The 9965-nt window shown below is 35.8% G+C and overlaps 1 protein-coding gene across 1 annotated transcript in view; it reads right to left on the reverse strand.

Annotated features, from left to right (window-relative positions):
• The window catches only part of LOC134674747 (homeotic protein proboscipedia), a 75879-nt gene extending 66889 nt beyond the window's left edge, over positions 1-8990 (reverse strand). Inside the window, exon 1 of the mRNA XM_063532877.1 lies at positions 8553-8990. The gene's annotated coding sequence lies outside the window, so the exon portion shown is untranslated. The remainder of the gene's footprint in view (positions 1-8552) is intronic.
• Between the last annotated feature and the right edge of the window lie 975 nt (positions 8991-9965).

The raw sequence follows: 9965 nt of genomic DNA on the forward strand, positions 1-9965 counted from the left end.
TACAGCTTCCATCTCACAGTGATGATTTCTCAATTGTTGCTGCCATTGTAAATAACATCTGCATTCTCTCTGTATATATTCCTCATCAATCATATTTTATTTTTAATGAATTAGAACACATAATTTCCTCTCTACCTGGGCCCTTGTTGATTCTAGGAGATTTCAACTCACATCATCAGTTTTGGGGCAGTTCAGTATCCAATTATAATGGACTTCGTGTTTTAAAAATCTTAGATGATCACAATCTTTGTGTTCTTAATACTGGCTCTCCAACTCGCCGTACAGCGCCTACAGAATCACCCAGCGCTGTTGATCTATCCATTTGCTCTGCTGAACTTGCATCTTCTTTCACCTGGCAAACTCTTGATTCTACATTTGGTAGTGATCATTATCCAATTATAGTCTCATTTCCTTCATCTACACGTCCATCTCCGAAACCTAGCCCTAGGCTTAAATACAATTTATGTAATGCTGACTGGGAAAATTTCAAAAGCTGTGTAGAGAAGAAATTGTTGTTTTTGCCTAGTTTAGATGATACTGACATAGTTGGCTGCTCGGTTGCTTTGGCCAGGGTGATCACAGAAGTAGCTGATGATGTATTTCCTGTAAAGAATAGTGTAATTAATAAAATTCCCTCTCCACCTTGGTGGGATCCAGATTGTTCCCAAGCAATTAAAAATAGAAAGGAGGCCGAGAAACTTTATCGCCATTCTATGACAACTGAAAACTTTGAGTCGTACATGCAGGTTGCACGTGAGACCAAGAAATTGTTGCGTAGGAAGAAATATGAAGGTTGGAGACGATTTTGTGCGTCTCTCAATCCCAATGTAAAACCTTCCATAGTATGGAACAACATCAAAAGGTTCAGACATGCATTCAATGAACCATCTAGGCGTACACTGCCTCCTAATCTTGCACAACAATTCCTAGACGGACTAGCACCTTCGTCTGTTCCTGAAGAGTTTGTGTTCCGACCTGCAACATTTTTATATTCGCTAGGGGTTATTAATCTTCACACATGTAAAGTCTCCGATTGCAAGTAAGGCCTAAGGAAAATAAATCATGGCCGTAGATCTAAATATTAGGTACTTCCATTAATGATTTTGCGATATTGCCTTCTCTTGTTTGGTTTCCTCGCATTCGATATGAAAAGTAGAGTGCTTAACTCGGGTGAAAGGCACCCATTTCTGTCGAGGCAGTTTGGCGCTCGAACGCAGTGAGAGCGCCACAAGTCCGAGATAGAAATGGTGCCCTTGGTTAACAATCTACTATTTTTAGAGACAGTGCAACCTCTATAAGACCGAGATTTGTCGTTTTTTATTTACAGGTTAACTTCTGTACGTTATTTAGTTAATATGAGCTACTAGATAACAATGTAAACAAATACGATTAACTACTTAACGTCGTTTTGTATGTTTAGGTTGTCACGTAATCACTTCAAAAGTCGACCAGCATTTGAAAACAATCTTGAGCAAGTGTGCGAAAATAGTTTCATTTTAGTACTTTATTATAACAAAATATATTCGAATGAACAGTTAATAATGATTAATGAACTGTTAAGCTTAAGATGAGAATGTTATATGTAAAAATACCTATATCTTGTTGAAACAGGGACATTTGTCATAATATGTTTGTGTAGGAATAGGCTACATCATGATTTGTGATGGATTGCGCGGGAGTTGTTGCGAAAGTGTTGGATTTAATTCATTAAGCGATGATGGTATGGAGGGATAGTTGGATGTTGGTACTTACAGCGCGTTTGTGGAACGAAGAACTATGTAATACTTCTTGATAAATAATGCGTTATTATTTTATCATCTCAACTCAAAGAATACTATAAAAATATCCATCAGTACCTATTACCTATAACTATTTATAGTACATATAAGTATATCTTATATGTGGTAGGTTATAAGTATAGTTTGCATTAATATAACTATATCAATAAAAAATCAATAAAAATATATTTCAGGCAAAAAATACCCATAGGTACATAAAAAACATATACTACGAAATAAAATTAATAATAAACTTGAAATAGGTACATGTCAACAAATAATACAATCACATTACAATTTAACTAAAATTACAATTAATTATTTACATAAAATTATATACCGTGCCTCTAGATTCCATATGTAGGTCATAGTGTTCTAATCGTGCTATAACAGTGCAACAAAAATTTGTATTAACAGTTGTTAACATGATTTTTTTTTGTGTTTTCATTAAGATTCGTGCTATCGGGGTTCTACTGTACTTTAACAGGCAGATTTTTTTATTGTAGATGTTGCACTTATTTTTATTTAATTAAACTGCAAAACGTAATTCAAGACCAAAAAAAGTAAGAAATGTTGCCACTTTTTTACTATCGCGTCTTGTATTTATGTACAAATAAGTAAATAAAAATACTTTTATTTAAAAAAGTAGGAGTAAAATTACCAATGAATAAATTATCTTAGCGTGATTATTAATTATCAAAAGGAATTTATTTATAATTTTACAAACAAATTATTGCAGTGGCAACATTGTCTTACTTTTTTTGGTCTTGAATTACGTTTTGCAGTACAGTACCTAATACTTGATATAGGTATGTACTCTTTTTAGGGTTCCGTACCCAAAGGGTAAAACGGGACCCTATTACTAAGACTTCGCTGTCCGTCCGTCCGTCCGTCCGTCCGTCTGTCACCAGGCTGTATCTCACGAACCGTGATAGTTGCTCAGTTGAAATTTTCACAGATGATGTACATATTTCTGTTGCCGCTATAACAACAAATATTAAAAACAGAATAAAGTAAAGATTTAAATGGGGCTCCCATACAACAAACGTGATTTTTGACCAAAGTTAAGCAACGTCGGGAGGGGTCAGTACTTGGATGGGTGACCGTTTTCTTTTTGCTTTTTTTTGTTTTTTTTTTTGCATTATGGTACGGAACCCTTCGTGCGCGAGTCCGACTCGCACTTGCCCGGTTTTATTTACAAGACAATATGATTGAGAATGAGCATCAGCCTGTATCTGAACAGCAGTAATTACGCGTAAGACGCGGTGTCGCGCCTCAGATTGAATCGTGATGGATCACCAAAGGGGTGCAGCGAGTTTGAGAATCCGGGTTTGTATTTGACGCGCGGAAATTCATAGGCTGACTAGTGTCTACAATGAAACTGTACAATATTTTAAGGGTTCCGTACCCAAAGGGTAAAAACGAGACCCTATTACTAAGACTCCTCTGTCCGTCTGCCTGTCTGTCACCAGGCTGTATCTCATGAACCGTGACAGCTTGACAGTTGAAATTTTCACAGATGATATATTTTTGTTGCCGCTAACAAATACTGATAAGTACGGAACCCTCGGTGGGCGAGTCCGACTCGCAATTGTCCGGTTTTTTATACTTGTAGAAGCTCTTTTGGATGTATGTTATGAACGGATTGCTCGAGTCAAATTTTGCAAGCTAAATTAGACCTCTCTTCCAATTTTTCGTCTAAACTGAAACTTCATATAGATAATTGTAAGTTAGGTGACAGTGTAATATTATGATACCATCGAGCACACAGGACACAGAGGATGGACACAGGAGGTGGCCATAAGAATCCTCTTTGGATTTGTTGGAATTGTCTCGATGAGATTAGTTGCCTGTGAAAGAAAAGTACTTACAGTAAACGATAAAAGTATGCATCAAACACTATTTATCTGGCAAAAACTTATTGTTTTTGTGTAGGTATTATGTGTGGGTAATTCGCCAGTAACTGGCCACCTGCCAGTAACTGGCCACCCTAAACTAAACATGAATTCTATTCTAGTAACTGGCCAGTTATTGAAACCTTATTTATAGGTACTAAAATGAATTCTGTTTATAGGTGAATATAATTCATTTTTAGTTTAGGATGGCCAGTTATTGGCCAGTGGCCAGTTACTGGAGAATTGCCTTATATAAAATAAGATCAACGGCTTCCTAGCCTAGTCGGTGGAGACTCTGCCTAAGAAACCTGGAGGCCCCGGGCTTGATTACTGGTAAGAGGATTTGTTAGTATTTTTATCACAGATATTTTATTAATGTTAAGGTTGGCTTCTACGCATTTTAGTATTTATATAGGTCGTCTGGTACCCAACTAATCATAGCTAGTATTATGATTAGTTTGAGGTTACGAGTAGGTCGAATATCTATCTAAGATTGTCCTCAAGTAAATACTTCTTTCTATTCGTCGCCACATCTTAAATGAAAATGAAAAATGAAAATGAAAAAATGAAAAATGATTTATTTAGGTATCAAAAATGCAGCTTATTACATAGTAGAAAGGTATTACATTTTTAAAAGTATTATATTGTTAGACAGCCTAGGAATAGTGTCCTGAGCCCTAAACTAGGTAAACCTGTCTTATAGGGATCAGGGATTAAACCACCGCTAGTTCTAGCAATGCAGCAAACGTTGGTCGGGAAGTATACACAAGTTAAAAATTTATACCGAAGGTCTGATCGCTAACATATAGGACTAAACATATACAATGCAACATTTATGGCAACAATTTTTATAATTTAACACGGATGATAGAAATATGACATTGCCCTTAGACCAGTATCAACTATATATATACTCATCTGTTTATACATTTATATTTACCGTTAGACTATTACTATTATTTATTATACCTACTGCTAAGATAATTACGTAAGTGTGTTGTGTGTGTGTGTTTATGTGTTGTGTGTGTGTGCTTGTATGATGAACTATACCATGATATATTATATTATTACACATATATTGCTGGTTTTTGAACAACATAAGCCCTTATTTACATAATACTATGACTGTTAAAATACATAGACATAATATAAGAACTTCAGTTTTATCAAGTGACCGCCATATTCCACACCATAATATCACGTAATTCATAAACATACAAAGCAGCTTCATGCATAAACACGAGACTAGAAGTTCCTTATGTAACGTGCCGCCATGTACGAGCCATTCCGCGCGTGCTGTAGGCCACACGTTACATAATGTATGAGCGTGGTGTTTTGTGAGCTAGCCTCCGCTCCATGTTCGTGGTTTTAGGGATGTATGGGTATGCTCTTGGTTTAGTGTTTTGGTAATTGAGTTATATATTTTATGTATAGCTCCTTTGGTCGGTTTTTTTAACCTCACACGCATTAGTGGCGTTCGTGGGATTTGTTGATTTTTTTACATAACCTCTTTATGTAACATAATGATCATTTCTTATAAGCCATCTTATACTCACTTAATTCGTACAATAAATTATTTGGTTTGTATTTATTAGGAGAGTAAAAAAATTCCGTACAAATTTTTAAATGCGCCTAAGTTTTATAATAATTTAAAAATCTATAGAAACCAAACGAAGGTATATAGGTAATAGGTACATAGCTGTGGTTAATATACATCTACGTCATTACGTTTGGAAGGAGAAGCGTTCACGTGCCGTCGTCTACTTTCGTGGTAAATTACACATAGGTAATTTTGAACACATTGGCCAGGGGACATTCACACTAGACTCTTCGTGTATTTAGTAGACCCAATGGTAAATCCGGCCAAAAAATGTTCTTTATGATTTTCTATATTATTATAACTCAAATTATCTAGGTATAATTCTAAATACACCCAAGAATTAGTCTTAGCATATTCGCAGATGTGCTATAGATACTTAAATTTCTACCCCCATACGTCCCCATTCGAACTTTAAGATACGACAATTACCTAATTGATCAAGAAACGATATGGATGTCAGTGTCAAATATGACGTTTCTTCAAACAAAAACTTCACTTTAGACACTGATACATCTAATTCATATCGTTTCTAGATCTATTAATTGACGTATCTTAAAGTTCGAATCAGGCAGTCATTCATAAATCTTAGGAAACCTTTCTTAAATTTTATCTCTTTCTATCTTTCTAACAAACAGAGATATCAAAATTCCTAATAGGGACGGACTAACAATTTATTGTATTTGTCAGACGATTATGAATACTAACGCCATAAAGACACTTCTCCGCAACTTAATCTAGCTTTAGGTCGTACTCTACCTCATCGAAAACTGGGTTTAGGGACTGATTGTCGGTAGGTATATACAGTATTCAAATTTTCCTCCTCGTGGAATTATCTAAAATTGTATACACATGGCTTACCAATATCGTGGGTATACCGGGTGTGGCCTGTAATATGAGCAAAAAAATTAACTGTAGGCTGTACTCCTCATACTGATCAACATTTGTTCAGCGACTTTTGAAAATAACTTGTACTTTGATTTTTAATACACTTTAAAGGTTATTCAAAGACGCAATGTATTCCGAATTTTGTTATGATTAAGGCATGACAAGCAACGTCAAACGTCAATCACAAATGATATGGCATGGCGATGGCGTCCATTGAAGATCATATTTTTTTGTATAAAAAATAGGAAGTCTAAATAATTTACTACTCTACTTCATAATTTTTAAAAGTTGCTGAACAAAAGTGTCACCGTTTGAGGAGCACAATTTATGCTTTAATTATTTGCTCATGTTACAGGCCACACCCGGTATACAGTATTCAAATTTTCCTCGTCGTGGAATTATCTAAAATTGTATACACATGGCTTACCAATATCGTGGGTATATACGTTCACGTGATACGGCCGTCGGTGGGCGTGTCCGCGTACGCCCAGCGACGGAGGCGGGCCCGCACTCTCTAGATATTTGAATTTGGACTAGACTGAGCGTTTGTCTACCTACTTGTATGTTGAGTTATCTACCTACTTGCATGTCAGGTTTGAAGCAGATGCGTGTAGCTACTTACATCTACAGGCAGGCCCAATAATGCGTCGATTTTTTTTACTGCAGTATAATATAATTAAAACGATTTTGTTTGAGTATCAAATTGAAAAAAAAAAATTCTGTTTTACTTAAATAATTGTATAAAGTTTGGATGCATATATGTGTGCTCGCTTGTATGGAGATCATTGTACGATACGATTTACGAGTAAGTGTGTATCTGGTTTAAAACTATACGAAAGCGAATATTACAAAGTTACTGTAAAATCGAGTTTAATCATGTTTTCAATATAAAACAATGCTTAGATATTCATGAAAAATATAAAATATTTTATTCTGCTAGCTTTAGTCTGTACGTTTTTCTAAGATCAAGTACCTACGGCATAGTAAATGTATGGCGAACTTGATCTTAGAAATCGGACAGGCTATAACGATCTTTCAAATTCAAATCGAAGTAAAAAACCTTTCGTCACATGTATTTTAAATGTGCCTATGGCACAAAATGGGTGTGTTTTAAGTGCATTATGAACTCTTCAGAGGGCTACATAGGTAAATCAGTTATAGAGCTAAACAAAATGCGTTATTAATTAAAATAATTGTCTTATACTAGGGAATGCAAATCGGTTATTTTCGGTTATTTTTTGTATGGAAATAATTGGTTATTAACCGAAACCACGGTTATTACCATACAAAAAATAACCGATTTGCATTCCCCATCTTATACCTACCAATCTAAAGAAAAGTGACGAAGCCCTTGGACCAAGTCATTGGAGGATGCTGATGGTATTTTCTTCAGTATATACCTATATTATAATAGTGTGACTACTTAAAAAAGACAAATCAAAAATATTTAATAAAATAATTCAATCAGTTCCCTTAATTGTAAAATTTTTCATAAGATCTCTGTTAGGTTCTATAGCCTATACTCCTATAGGATACATCTGTAAAAAAATATCCAAATGGTATAAAATGTAGGTAATTATGGTCAAATTACAATAAGTAAAATAGTTTCACATTTATTTTAACGATGTTTGTGTGCAATAACTAACAATAACATAACAATAATCATATTTGTTTATCTCAAACGTAGGCCGAAAAATATTATTGTAATGGTTCGATTTGTGACCATATTGATACGATCGTAGGACAGGACGTGGCTTCAAGTACCTAAAGGTATACTGCATAATATAAATATTATGTCCACACTTATCTAAGGTATTCCAAACAACTGTCATACAAAGTTGGCATAGTTGCTCACATATCAGCATACACTGAAAGAAAAGGATAACAAAAACACACTCAGAATTACAAAAATAAACTTAGTCCGAGGACAAGGAGAGTCAACTAATAGGAACAAATTGACTTTTGCAATTTCTATTAGTTCTTGCAATTTCTATTATCTGTTTGTTGAAATTAGATTTAGGATTACTGAGCTGTTTGTAGAAATAAATAAACTTTACAGAAATAGTGAAACGTCTATAATTATTATTACTAAACTTTATTTTTTCCCCCAGTACAGAACTGTTTTTTAATTCCTGGTTTAGTTTACTAATGATTTTTCTCTCAGTGTAGTTAAATATTTAAAAATATAGTAAAACTTGAATCAACCCGAAATGCAACAAAAGTACCTTTCAGTGTTAAGGGTACCTAGTTTTAGCATATAATTTAGGACCGTTCATTAAATCCACTCCCTATAGTAGAGCATCACAAATTTCAAGAATTAGGTTCTTACCTAGAAACCAACCAGAAAAAAATTACAACACTCATCATACACAGGAACTATTGAAACCAACTTACTTTTCAATTTAATTTCAGTTTTACACTGACGTACAGTCAACACAACTTCTTTACAGTCATTTTAACTATCACAACACTTCACTATAAACACTTCCTCGTAACAAATCCACTGAGTACAATGTCGTGTATCCAAACGCCACCATACGGGAATGTCAGCAAAAAATATTCATCTATAGAAAATTGTTATCAGTGGTATCAGAATGTCAGTGTGGCGTGGCGACTGTCAACTGTCTACTAAACGAATCGTCACCGCTTTCGGCCCGCCATGCCCACCGCTCCTCCCGCCGGCGACCGAAACGGTGCAACTCATAAAACCAAAAAACTCAATTTCATCTCTACCATGCTGCGTTAAGATCAGTAACGTAAGCACACCCCTTGGACGTTACGTTTGGGCAACCAAGCGGAACGTTCGCTTACTGTATCGTCTCTACTCTTCTCACTCACGCAGATACCAATGCTTTATCTCTGTCGTTGACGTTTTAGAGTTTTAGTTTTAAAACATCGAATTGATTTGGTATTAGTTATTGTTTTATTTTCTAAAAAAAACTTGATTTAAAATCTTGTCTCCTAACGTCCTAAAGGAATGAAATTCTTATTTTTAGTGACACGGTCGTGAGTTAAAACATGTAGGACTGAGCTTATTGTCGCGCGGTCTCTTTCGCTCTCGTGTTTCTTGTTTGTTTCACGTTGCATGATTCGGCCAATAGCATTTACGGAGCAACCCACCTTACGGCAGATAAACTACCGCGGAATAATGTGCTCTATCGCTCGTGAATAAAGTTTAACTTTTGAGCATAATAATTTGAAGTTACCGGCGTTTGTCACGCAAGAGTTCTAATTTTAAATCAAGTGTAGGCGGAGCTCTCGTGTTCGAGCTTTTGAATTGAAAAACAGAATGTCTTTAAAGAAAACCTGTTTTGTGAAACTTAAGCCTTTTACTTACGCGGGTTTTAAGTTTAGCGTTGTAGCTACATACGACGTACCGCGTCTGGCCGCAGCGCTCCGTGCCAGTCGCTGAAATGAAGTAAAAAACTTTAGTAACCGGCTTGTCGGTATTTTCCTTTTGTTGTTTGATTTTCGGGGCATTGCATGAGAAATGCAATGCAACAATATGGCGTTCGCTTTAGGTAGAAACTTTTCAGAGCTCCAGACGTCGCCAAATATTCCATTCTATACAAATTTTATTTCTGCGGAACTAACGAGTTTTCACCTTGATTTTTCAGATCGCTCTCTCGAAGTCGATCGCGGGTCGTTAAGGTGCAGTTCCAGTGTCACCGGTTAGGCCTCTCCGTCTGTGAACTCATTAGGGCTGTCGGTCAAGGCCTCAGCCTCGAGGTCGCTGCGGTGGGTGGCCGCCTTAATTACACCCTACGATTTAGGACTTTTTCTCGGCCATTGTACGGCTGAGTCGGT

Source organism: Cydia fagiglandana, chromosome 2 (assembly GCF_963556715.1).
Source record: "Cydia fagiglandana chromosome 2, ilCydFagi1.1, whole genome shotgun sequence".
Classification (NCBI taxonomy): domain Eukaryota; kingdom Metazoa; phylum Arthropoda; class Insecta; order Lepidoptera; family Tortricidae; genus Cydia; species Cydia fagiglandana.